Source organism: Nyctereutes procyonoides, unplaced genomic scaffold, assembly GCF_905146905.1.
Source record: "Nyctereutes procyonoides isolate TBG_1078 unplaced genomic scaffold, NYPRO_anot_genome, whole genome shotgun sequence".
Lineage (NCBI taxonomy): Eukaryota > Metazoa > Chordata > Mammalia > Carnivora > Canidae > Nyctereutes > Nyctereutes procyonoides.
In genome coordinates, this window is record NW_026575042.1 from 35,953,142 (window position 1) to 35,966,124 (window position 12,983).

Sequence of the window (12,983 nt, forward strand, 5' to 3'; positions counted from 1 at the left end):
AAGTGAAAGACCATTTTGGTTGCTAAGGCTACTGTCCACCATCTTTCTAGAATACCTCCCAGTCCTTTTCAAAGTATGGACCACTTTGAAGCCCTTTCACCCAGACGACCCCTCATAAAGTCTGAGGGAGTAGAGTTGCCCCATAAAACACAAGATGCCCAGTTAAATTTGAATTTCAGATAAGCATCAAATAATGTTTTAGTAGAAATGTGTCCCAAGTATTGCCTGGAATATACGTGTAGGAAAAGACTCTTTGTTGATGATCTGAAATTCAAATCGATCTGGGCATCCTGTATTTTCATTTTGCTAAGTTTGGCAACCTTAAGAAGGAGGCCTGGACTGGTATCCCCATTTCACCTGGAAAGGAAGGGAGGCACAGATAAGTTGGGTGGGGCATGGCTGGGACCCGCACCGTGCACCCCGATCCCAAGCCCAGGCCCTTTCCACTGCACGCAGCTGCCACCTCTGAGAGCTAATTGCTGAACAGAGTTGCAACCTGACATCTGGGGCATGTGTCAGACCACAACAGAGCCTGTCTTCCCTTTCATCAGGCCGGGCCGGGGGAGCTGCCGGAGCCCTCGGAGGGAGGGAGAGCTGGAACTTCAAAGGCCGTGTCGCTGAGGATTCCAGCTACAGCCTTCCAGGTTTGCATTTGGCTTCATTTCTTGGACTCACTTGGCTCTGGGGACTGAGGTTGTACTTGTATGTACCGAGAAGAGATTGCTTCTTTTTTTTATTTTCCACTGGGGGGGAAATACCACCTTCACTAAATGGTACGTGGCCATTTTCCAAATCCTTTTACAGGGATCCATTAATCCTCACGTCAACCCTATGAAGTGCCTTCATGGACTGTTGTCCCCATATTACAGATGGGGTAATTGAACAGGAAGCACTCTGGGGGCTGTCCAGGACACACAGAACAGGGCTGGCTCTCGTTCAAAGGTCTTGTGAGGCCACCACAGGGAGGGGAAAATTATGTGATAGGCAGACTTGCTCCCGGGTCTCAGAATGTAAATCTCACTGAGCCAGAACCCAACAAACCAAGTCATCCCAGATTTTGCCTTCTTCCTCTGCCTTTTCTGGGAAGGAGGCAGTCTCAGGAGGCATGGAAATAAACTAAGATTTGAATGTTCCTCCGAAGAAGTGGTCCCCACATATGTCTTCAGGACAGGCCAACCCCCACTAATGTCTGGCTCTTCTCCTCCTCCTGTGGGCTTTCTGTTGCTGGGGTTCAGAGTTAACATTCAAAGCCACCAACAGTGATGGGAACTATGTACACTGATATTGCAGAGAGATTATCAGCCACAAGCAGAGAAAGGGAAGCAATTTTGGGTGCTACCTTATTCCCTAACAGAAGCACCCCCTGCCCCACCCTCTGGCCGGCCAGAGTCTCCTGGCCAACAGTCCCAACCAAGGCTTGGTGATCAGATTGCTGTGGGGGGAGACACCATGCTGTATGGGAGGGGCCCCCCAGCTGCAGCACCTTCACTTCTGGTATGTGGCAGAGGGGATAAACCCCATCAGCATCCCACGTGGCCATGTGTCACAACCTGTGGCTAGAGCAGAGGTGGGTCCTGACTTCCACACATTTCGTTCCTCAAGTATATCTGTGTGTGTGTTGGGGGTGGTGCTGCTGTGGGTGCCGTAACCAGCTTCTTTCCTTGAGACGGGCCTCAGCTGGGCTCCTTGCCTTCCTGGGAAGTGGGAAGTGAAGCCTCAGAAACACAATTTGTGGTATCAGTGCAGATGGGAACACATCTGCGTGTGTGTCTGTGAGCGCGTGCACGCGTGCATGCAGTGACCTAGACAGTCCTGTCCCCCCTGAGACAGAAAGGACAAGTGAGCCTCTGCTCTTGGGCCCATTTCAGTAGTCAGGAAAAGTTAGAGAAGGAGCAGCCATCCAGAGTCACTATTAAGAACCACCACAATGACAAGGCCGCCTGTAGGTGTGTGGATCAACAGCTAAGCCCACTGCCTGGACATCCCCTCCAAGGTGCCAGCATGTAAGGAAAGTCACCTTATATCCCTCAGACCCAGCTTATGCACCAGCTGAATACCACAAGGAATCTCAACTGATGCCATATAGAAAAGAAGGATCACCCAGCTGAGTCCTACTTGAATTCCTAACTTACAAAATTGTGAGAAGTAATAAAATAGTTGCTGTTTAAACATCTTAGAAAAAATAAACCAGGGTAAAATGCACGTTGATTACAACAGCCTCCAGGCTGGATTCTCACTGTTTCATTCTCACTGATACTAGAGGGATCTCTCCAAGGGCTGCCCCCTGTGGGTGGAATTTCTCTGATGGCTGGGGTACCAAGTTCAGATTCAGCAGCCAGGCACTAAAACCATCCTACTGCCCCGTCCTCCCCACCCCCATCTGCCTATGTCCTCTCATTCCAGCCTGTGCTCCGGGCTCCACTCACCCGACACTTTCCAGTCCCTGTGTGCCTGTGAACCCACTCCCCCTCCACCCTTAATCCTGTTGTCCTGGCTCAAGGTCCCTCTCCCTTCCACCCCCTTCTGGCTTCCCTGACCCTGCCCATAACAGCCATTTTGTACATGTCCCAAGGCTGTCCAAGTTTATTATCTTTTTGTGATAATCACATCTCACAGGTGCCTAGAACTTTCCAACAGACAAAGCACTTTCACAAGATACACTCATGTATTCTTCATGGCAACCCTCTAAAGCGGGGATCACTCACCCTACTTTGCAAATAAGCCTCAGAAAAGTTACCTGCGACCTCTGATTCTAAATCTGTTTGTGAAAAATGGGCTTGCTTTCCAGGCCTGATTCTTCCTGACTCGTGCTCTCTCCTCTGCACACGTTGAAAATTCCACAGCAAAGGCCTGTGGGCAAAAAATGGGGCTCCTCAGTACCAGATGGGAGGAGGACTCAGCTTTCTGGCTCTATTAATCCCTTTTATTAAAGCAAGTCTCCCCAAAGACAGGGTTTAGAGAGCTTTATCATCAAGCTTCCAGAATGAGAGGGGTTTGCGTGCCTGGATGTGGGTTATTGGCAGTTACAAGGTAGATGGGGTCTTTGCAGCAAGATCACTCTCTCTCCCCCTATTGTCAGCCTTTTTCTCCCCACTGCGCCTGCATCCTGGGAGATCCCCTGCCTCTTTGGTTCTATGTCCTTTTTAAGGAACCAAAAGGGGAGGACACACTCCCCCTTTCCAGTGATGCTGACCATGGAGGGTTGGGGGGAGGCGGAAGAGGGGAAAGGCACCCCGGGACTCCATCATCTGGGAGGACTAGGTCCAGGCCCTAGTGTCTGGGTCCCGACGGCGGTCCCACAGCGCCATCTAGTGGCAGCCAGTGAGTACATGCGTGTCCTCACACAGAGTGGGGCTCTATGCAGGAACCCAGAACACCTCCTAAGTGTCGCAACCTGGGCTAGGAAATTTTGCACAGTAAGTGGCTGGATCACCTTGTTAATCCTCCCATCAACTCTGCCTGGCAGGAGAAAGGGACGAGGCTCAGAGAGAGTAGGTGGCCCTAGAAAAACTTGGTTCCTTGCTGGGACAAGTCAGAGCTACTTCCAGCAGTGGCTCATGTCCCCCTCCAGTGCCCTTAGCCCACAACCGCCTGTGTCCCACCTGTGCCCCCGATTCTCTCTTGCCTCCTGAATGATCGATTATCTGCACTCTTCTCCCACCAAGTCATTTTGGGGGCAAATATAAAATGTCTTACAGAAGTAGTGTCACTCACTGAGTACCTGCCCTGTGCCTGAGGCTGCTTATAATTTTTTGAGTATTCTCACTAAGTCCCATAGCCATACTGAAAGGCAGGGATTATCAATCCCATTTTATAGAAGAGAGACTGAATCTCAGCGTAGCAGAGTAATGCACACAAATTTATCCTGCTGTACAAAACAAAACTGAGACTTACACCTTTAAGCCCTTAGATCCCTGGTTCCCTGGAAGGACCTCTTGCTCTTATCATCATTGTCTTAGAGCAGCCTCTGCTGTGGTGGAAGAAAAAATTGGCAACAAGAAAAAAAAACATAAAACAGTAGTGATCTTTTTACAAATTCAGATCCATTTTCTCTTCATGGCTTAATAAAAATGGGCACCATTATTGTCACCATCATCGATATCACATATTCCGCAAACATAATGAATGCTGTCACTGTCACTGCAGAAGGCCAGCGTGAATCATGACCCTTATGTGCCCTCAAAGTCACCATGATTGCTATTCTCTGGTTCTGATTGGGGTGGGCTCTTCTCATAACTGCCTGGAGGCCTGGACTCTTCTCTTCTAATTCTGCTTATAGTTATTCATGTGCTTATTCATTCATATATTTAATGGATATTTGTTGAGCTCCTATTATGTGTTAGGCGTTGTGATGAATACTGAAGAAATAGTGCCAAAAGGCCCTGCCCTCACAAAGCCTGCAGTCTGGAAGATAAATAGATAATAACCAAGTAAACTAACAAGCATTTGACCACAATCTTCATAAATGCTCTGAAGGCAGGACTGGGATACTATGACAGCATGTCATGGAACCCTGCCTTAGTTTGGAGGCTCCCTTCCCTGCAGCCAGCCTCACATGCTCCAGCCCACACTAACTGCACTAGAGGAAATCCTCCAGCCTCAGGGCCCTGCATCCTGGATAATCAGTGACATTTCTGGTTCCATGGGATTGCATTGCTTTCTTTGAGTTGCCTCACAGTTTGTATTACTTTGTGAGTCTTCATGAATTATAATTTTTAAATCAGAAGAAAAATGTTCCTTGGAAGTCCGAGTTTAGAAAATTCATGTTCTAATTACTCCCTAATGGTATCATATGTGTGTTCGTGTCCTTCAAATTCCTTTGAGGGGGACCTCCCCTTCCACTGGAGATAGAGGAACAAGGACTAAGATATACCTGAAAGAAATAAACAAAAAATATATAAAATATATAAAATGATGATTTTCAGAATACTAGACACCAGGCTCTGAAGGGCAATGATGCTTGAGATAGGAAGCAAATGAGGTGAGTCCTACAATTTTCACATGTTACTAACTTGAGAAGTTCTTCAGGCTATAGCACAGAGAAGGGGAACCCAGCCAGAGACCAGAAAACTACCTGAGCTCAGGAGATGGCGTTGAAAGTCCAGGGAGACCAAGGTGGCTAGAGTTTGCCAAATATACCAAAGAAGCAGAGGGATACATGTGGACCTCTGAAGATCCACAAAGTGTTCCCTTCAGCAGAGTACTTGTCAGAGAATGTATATGGAGATACTACCTGAAGCTTAGGCAAAGGCGACATCAGAAAGGAATAGAGAACAGTGGACAGCACACACAAAGGGCTGGAAATAGTGACTGTTCCCACCAGCAAGAAAAATTCATAAATTATGGGATATCATGCAGAACATTTGGAAAGGTCTTATCTGAGTAATGGAAATAATTAGCCCTATGTGGAGCACTGTTCCCGACCCACCTAACAAATCATAAAAGAATATCCAAAAAGATAGGATGTTTTAAACTCACTTAACAGAATCCCAGACCAAGACACAAGAATATGTATAGGATAGGAATACTGAAATATCCAGCACCCAACAAAGTAAAATTCACAAGCTGTAGCAATCTAACAAATATTAACTGTCATAAAAAAGCATGAAAACATGATTAATAACAAGAATAATACATCTAAACTGATGCAGAACTGACACAAATATTAGAATTAGCAGAAAAAAGACATTAACAGTGATGATAACTAGTTCATCTATTCAAAAAGTTAAGTGGAGACATAGAACATAACAAAAAAAGGCCTGAATCAAACTTCTGGAGATGAAGTGTACAATGTCTGAAATTAAAAGTAGACTAAAAAAAAGTAGACTGAGTTAGATTAACAGCAGATTAGACTCAGCAGAAGAAAAGATTAGTGAACTTGTAGTCATAGCAATCGAAATTATTCATAATGAAACACAGAGAAAAGGATTTTTTTTAAAAAGGATAGAGGATTTTTTAAAAGGATAAACTGAGGGACAACTTTAAGTGGCCTTATATATATGTAAATGGAGTCCCTGAAGGAGAGTGAGGGGTTAGGGAGTTGACAGGAAAATATTTGTAGAAGTTATGGACAAAAATTTTCCACATTCACTGAAAACTATACACCTATTGATCCAAGAAGTTCAATAGAGCTAGAGCATAAGATATGGGAATAAAATTACACTAAAGCACATCATAAAGTATTCGAAACCTAAGATAATGAGAAAAATCTTAACTGCCAGAGATAAAAAGACACATTATGTGCAGAGGTACAAAAAAATGAGTGCAGATTTCTTGTCATAAAAACATAATATGGAATACATTAGAGCCACATCTTCAAGTACCAAAAGAAAAAATTGACAATTTAGGATTTTATACCTTGCAAAAAAATCTTTCAAAAAATGAAAGTAAAATAAATATTTTTTCAGACAAAAAAAAAGATGTAAAAATTTGACATCAAGCGAATGAAGAATGCCTTTGATGGGCTCATTAGTAGTCTAGACATGACTGAGGATAGTATCTCTGAGTATAGGAAGACACATACATATTAAAAGTAAATGGATGGAGAAAAACGTACAATACCATTACTAATCAAAAGAAAGAGAGTCACTGTATTCAGACAGAGCAGACCTTAGAGCAGGGATATTATCAGTGATGAAGGCACATTACACAATAACAAAGAGGTCAGTTCTCCAGGAAGACATAACAATCCTTATGTGTATGTACCTAACAAGCACATCAAATATGTGAAGCAAAACATCTTAGAACTCCAAGGAGACTAGATGAATCTGTGATTATAGTTGAAGAATTCAGCAGCCCTTTAACAGAAATGGACAGATTTATCAGGCAAAAAAAATCAGTAAGGAGACAGTTGAACTCAATACCACCATCAATCAGCTAGTACGATTGACATCTGTCAACCACTTCATCCCATAACATCAGAGTATATATTCTTCTCAAGCTCACATGGAACATTCACCAAGATAGACTATGTTCTGGGTCATAAAACAGACGTTAGCAAATTTGAAAGAACAGAAATCATACAGTGATTGCCCTCAGATCATAGTGGAATTAAGCTAGAAAACAATAACAAGAAGATATCCAAGTGCACACTGAGCATTTACTAAGGTAGACTATACTTTGGCCCATAATACAAGTCTCATTTAAGTTATGCAAAGTATGTCTCTGACTGAAATGGAATTAAATTAGAGGTGATTAACAAAGATGTCTGGAAAACCCTCAAATATGGAGGAATTAAATAGCCCATGGGTTAAAAAAAGGAGTAACAAAGAAAATTCGAAAGTATTATGATCTGAATGAAAATGAGAACACAACATGTGAAAATTTGTGGGATGTTGCTAAAGCAAATCTTAAGGGGAAATTTATACCATGAAACACTATATTGGAGAAACAAAAGATCCCAAAACAATAACCTCAGCTTTCACCTTAAGAAACTAGAAAAAGGGCAGCCCCGGTGGCCCAGTGGTTTAGTGCTGCCTTCAGCCCAGGGTGTGATCCTAGAGACCCAGGATCAAGTCCCATGTCAGGCTCCCTGCATGGAGCCTGCATCTCCCTCTGCCTGTGCCTCTGCCTCTCTCTCTCTCTCTCTCTCTTTCTTTCATGAATAAATAAATAAAATCTTAAAAAAAAGAAACTAGAAAAATAAGCAGAATAAAGGGAATAAATAATAAAGATCAAAACAGAAATCAATAGAAAACACAAGAACAGAGAAAAAAACTGGTTCTTTGAGATGATCAATCAAATTGATAAACCTCTAGTTAGACTCATTAGAAAGAAAAGAGAATATACAGATTATTAATATCAGGAATAAGAGAAGTGATATATTTATAGAATCTACGGATTTAAAAGGCTAATTAGTTAATATTATAAACAATGTGCCAATAAATTTAATAACTTAGATTAAATGGACAAATTCCTTAGAAGATACTATGAAAGGTCACTTAAAAATAAAAATAAAAAGGTAATCTGAATAACCCTATATCTATTAAAGAAATCGAACTTCAGTTAAAAACTTTCCCACAGTGAAAAACCAAGGCTCAGATGGCTTAATGGGTGAATTCTTCCAAACATTTATGGGAGAAGCAATACCAGTTTTACATAAACTCTTTCAGAAAATGGAAGAGGATGAAAGATTTCCCAACTGACTCTATGTAGCAACAATACTCTGATTCTAAAACCGGACAAAGACTACAGAAAAAGTAACTACAGATAAATCCTTCATGAAGATAGAGTAAAATTTCTAAAAATGTTACCAAATCAATCCAACAATATGTATTTTAAAAAGAGACATGCTTATCAGATGGGGTTTATTACAGGCATATGGGGTTGGTTAAACATATGAAAAGCAATCAGTGTAATTCACTATATTAACAAACTGCAAAAGAAAAACCCTATCATCATCTCAACAGATTCTTAGAAAGCATTTGATGAAAATCAAACATCCATTCCTGAGAGAAATTTCTCAGGAAACTAGGAATAAAATGAATTTCTGCAACCTGATAAAGGACATCTATGGAAAATCAACAACCAGCATCACAGTGTGAAAGACTGAATGCCTCTCCTCTAAGATCAGGAACAAGACACTGCTCTCCAACATTGTACTGGAGGTTCTAGCAAGTATAATTAGGCAAGAAAAAAGGGGGAAAAGTCATCCAGATTGAAGAACTAAAAGCTATCTTAATTCACAATGTGATTATTTATGTAAAACATCTGATAGAATCTACAAAGAAGCTACTAGAACTAAAAAGTCAGTATAACAAGTTTATAGGATACAAAAGCAATACACAAAAATCAGTTCTATCTCTAAACTAGCAACAATCATACATTAAAACTAAAGTAACATTTATAATAGCATCAAGAATATGAAACACTTAGGAATAAATATGACCAAAGATATGATCTGTACATTGAAATATACCAAACATTGCTTAGGGAAGCTAAAGTAGACCTAAATAAATGGACAGATTCATAGGTTCATGGGTCAGAAGACTCAGTATTGTTAAGATATCTATTCTCTCCAAATAAATCCATTTGATTTGGTCAGAGATCTTAGATTTGATCTGAGATTTGACATAATTTTAATCAAAACTCCAAAAGAATTTTTTAAAAAGATTATTTATTTGAGAGAGAAAGAGAGCACAAGTAAACATGCATGCACACAAGTACTAGTGTGGGGAGGGGCAGAGAGAGAATCCCTGCTGAGTGGGAAGCCCAACATGGGGAGGGGGCACTCCCGAAGGCTGATCCCACAATCTGTGGGATCATGACCTGAGTGGAAACCAAGAGTCGGATGCTTAACCAACTAAGCCACCCAGGTGCCCCTCCAGCAGGATTTTTATAGAAACTGAAAACCAGATTCTAAAATTTAAATGGAAATGCAAAGAACATAAAATAGCCAAAACAACTTTGAAAAAAAAGGAAAAGAGAACTAAATTGGAGAACTAACACTACCTGATTTCAAGATTTATTATAAAACCACATAATAAAACAAACAATGTAGTATTGGCATAAACATATAAAAATAGGTCACTAGAATAGAATAGAGACTTCAAAAGTGTGCCCACGCAGATATAGATGGCTGATTCTGGAACGATTGGCATAAATTTGCAAAAATATACTTCAATCCATACCTCACAGTAATATACTGTTAATATAAAAAATTAACTCAAAATGTACCATATACCTAAATGTGCAATGTAAAACTATGAAACTTCTAGAAGAGAACATAGAAGAAAGCTTTGTTACCTTGGGTTAGGCAAAGCACGGCCCATGAAAGAACACACTGATAAACTGAACATCAAAATTAAAAACTTCCCTTAAAGATGTTGTTAAAAGAATACAATGGCAAGCTGCAAACACGGAGAAAACATTTGCTTGTGTGCATGTCCATACATATTTTGAATACATATGCACATTCATGGCCACCCATGCATATACACGTGCACACATATAGATCCCCTGAAGACACATACACATTTGCACATACACATACACGTAGGCACACACGCTTAGAACACCCTAAGAATTTATATTCTGGTCTTTTGGTTCCAGCTTCCCATCAGCAGCAACCACTGCATCCCACTGCCAGCCTCTCCCAGTCCAGACCCCAGGAATCTTCAGGACGCTGCAGTTCTGAATCAAAAGTGAAATTACGTTCAGGTCCCTGATCTGGCGACTGCCTGCAAGTCAGGGCAATCAGATGCGTCACATTTTCTCATAAAAGAAATTTCTGACAGGCTTATTAACCTTTGAAAATACCAGCTCTCTGTCCAAAGGAGTTCCGGAGTCCAGATCGAACTGAAAAATAATCTTGTGACAGACCACCCGGTTCTGAGCTGATGGGAATTACTTTCAACCCAGGCCAGCATGTCCCTCTGACAAAATGTTCCACATACCAAACCTGACAGCAGCCGGCTCTCGGGAGCAAGGGAGCCAAGTGTCAGCTATTATAGATCATATCCATGATGGCTGTGACATGGGGTGATTGCTCTGGGCCTCCGTCATTGTGGGGGCACCTGGTATAGTGGGGAGGAGCCAGTCTAAGTGCCTTTAACATTTATGTCCCTGTGCTATCGGACGGAGAGTCTGCCTGTCATCAGAGATAGATGTAGCCTTGGTCTCTGGCTATCATTTTCTGTTTCTAGTGTTCAGTTTGGGGTAGAACCATAGTTCAGTGGGTGCTGTCAGAAATAAAGAGACAGAGTGCCATGCGGAAAATTGGAGATAGATTAACTCCAGGGTTGGAGGCAGTGACTCATCCGCCCCCACTGTCTCACGGTGGAGGACAATCTTCTTGCTTGCTCTTTTTGGGCCCCTTTCTGGGCTCAGAAGACAGTCTGTATCATTTCTGGAAGTCTCAGTGTTTTTCCTTACCCCATGAAACACATGTGAAACAGCTTTTCCACCATAATGTTGCCAGGGACCCCAGAGTGTAGCCCTGTCTTTGCTTTGAATAAATTGGATGGCCTTGGGTAACACCTTTAACTTTGGAGCCCCAGCTGACACTAGAGAAGATGGTCATATTGATGCCTCTCCTGTCTGCTTCACCAATTTGCCATGACCAGCAGGACTGATGAAAAGAGTGCACTCCAAGGGACAGGGACAGTGGCTGTGCTTTGTCACATCTTTCAACATGCTCACCATTGCTCAGGGTGTCTCTGTTCAGATCTAGACTTGCACAGGCTTCCAGGCAAATGTTTTCCATCTTCCTCTAGAACTATCAGGAATAACTTCCTGGCTTCCAGATCCTGGTTCCTTTTCTCCTGCACTGCTGTGAGTGCCCTACCACTAGAGGGGTGCTGTTTCTTCAGGTTCTGGCATCACAGCCAAGTGCATAACAACCCCCCCGCCCCCCCACCCCCCCACCCCCGGCCCAGCAGCACCATCAGACTTCGTGTTCCTGCAGCTGCCAACACAACCCTGCTTCTTCTCGGCCAATGACTTTGCTTTCTGTTGCTTGGAGAAAAGAGGCAGAGAGGCAGGAAGGTCTTCTGATTCCTTCCTCAAAATCCATCCGCACTCAGGCACTTGGGTGACTCAGTTGGTTAAGCATCTACCTTCTGCTCCAGTCCTGGAATTGAGCCCCACATTGGGCTCCCTGCTCGATGTGGAGTCTGCTTCTCCCTCTGCTCCTCTTATGTGCTCTCTCTCTTTCTCTTTTCATAAGATTAAATAAAATCTAAAAAAAAAAAAAAAAACCTATACATACTCAACCCATTTTTCACTTCTTGCTTCCTAGTACAAAGACTGCTTTCCATCAGTGGCCAATGTTCCCACTTAGGGCCTCTTACTCTGCAGCTTCCTTGGGAACCTCCCATCATTACTTGTCCCTTCTCATTTTACTATTTGCCTCATTACCCATCTCTTCTCAGTGCACAAAGGGGCTTTGGCCATGGAATTTGTGTCTGTGGGAACATGTTGGGAATTTGGAGCTAAAACGGGCATGGAAAAACCACTCTGGGTGAAGACAAAAATGGGGCACATGTGGTCCTTGGGGAAGATGGTGTTTTGAAAACTATGTAGAAGTTTCGAGGGTGTTGCTGGAGGTTAAGTTTTCCAGACTGTCACTCTTCTTTCTCAGGCCCTGTCTTTGTTCTCTCCATCCCTCTTCCTGACTTCTGCCCCCAGATCCTCATCTTGAAGAATTCTTAAAATCCCAGGGCAAAATCCCAATCCCTTTAGGAAAACAATGAAAAGTTTAGACCCTGTAAAACCACTGATAGTTGAGTCTTTGAAATGTTGCTACACTTTTGTTTTACATTAAGAACGGGCAGCCCTGGTGGTGGTGGCGAAGAGGTTTAGTGCCACCTGCAGCCCAGGGTGTGATCCTGGGGACCCGGGATCAAGTCCCACATCAGGCTCCTTGCATGGAGCCTGCTTCTCCCTCTGCCTGTGTCTTAGCCTCTCTTCTCTCTGTGTGTCTCTCATGAATAAATAAATAAGATCTTTAAAAAATAATAATAAGACCAATTCTTGCTCCACAGAACTGAAGATCCCAGATTTGATCTGATGAACCCTACCACTAGAGGCATCCAGGGTGTTGTGGGACGCTCAGTTAGAATATTGCACTGGTGAATACGACCTCAGTTGCTCTTACCAGGCCAATCAGTTTCTCTCACCAGGAACTTGAATTTCATGGAAAGCATATAGTTGGAACCCAGGCATTCTGACAGCAGCCTCCTGGAGAGATTTCTCTTGAGTTCCTGCCTCTGGGGACCCTGGAGCTTCCACTGTTCAAGGCCTTCCTGCGGTTTGGCTGATCAGCGTTCCCTTTAACTCTGTGAGATATTCAACATCCTTCCCATCACTTCCATCTCAGTTTTAGACAGGAAAGATTTCTGTCACTTATAACCAGATAAACTTAATTGATAAAAAGTAACTCTCTATAACTTTCTCTCTGAAGATGTTCAGAAAGGAACTGCCACCCAACCATCTTGCGTCCATCCCATTTGTGAAATACCAGGCATCAAATCCTGAGAATCCCT